The sequence below is a fragment of the Corvus brachyrhynchos genome, unplaced genomic scaffold (genome assembly GCF_000691975.1).
Source record: "Corvus brachyrhynchos isolate BGI_N302 unplaced genomic scaffold, ASM69197v1 scaffold836, whole genome shotgun sequence".
In the NCBI taxonomy this organism is placed as follows: domain Eukaryota; kingdom Metazoa; phylum Chordata; class Aves; order Passeriformes; family Corvidae; genus Corvus; species Corvus brachyrhynchos.
In genome coordinates, this window is record NW_008238669.1 from 21,579 (window position 1) to 21,897 (window position 319).

General features: G+C 68.3%; 1 long non-coding RNA gene across 2 annotated transcripts in view; it reads left to right on the forward strand.

Annotated features, from left to right (window-relative positions):
• Positions 1-15: 15 nt before the first annotated feature.
• Positions 16-319, forward strand: part of LOC108447590 — a 1,033-nt gene continuing 729 nt past the window's right edge. Inside the window, exon 1 of one of the 2 annotated variants that reach the window (XR_001863247.1) lies at positions 16-252. This is a non-coding gene — a long non-coding RNA (uncharacterized LOC108447590). The remainder of the gene's footprint in view (positions 253-319) is intronic. The other variant, XR_001863246.1, reaches the window with a different exon arrangement.

Here is a 319-nt window from a genome sequence, read left to right on the forward strand (position 1 = left end):
CAGTGGGGGAGGAAGGGGCCAGGTGTGCAGGGGGTGCTCAGGTGTGCAGGGTGGGACCCAGGGGTGCAGGGGGTGCTCAGGTGTGCAGGAAGGACCCAGGTGTGCAGGGGGGGCTCAGGTGTGCAGGAAGGACCCAGGGGTGCAGGAGGGGCTCAGGTGTGCAGGAGGGGTTCAGGTGTGCAGGGTGGGACCCAGGTGTGCAGAAGGGGTTCAGGTGTGCAGGAAGGACCCAGGTGTGCAGAAGGGGCCCAGGTGTGCCCAGGTGTGCAGGGGGTGATCAGGTGTGCAGGAGGGGCTCAGGGGTGCCCAGGTGCGCAGG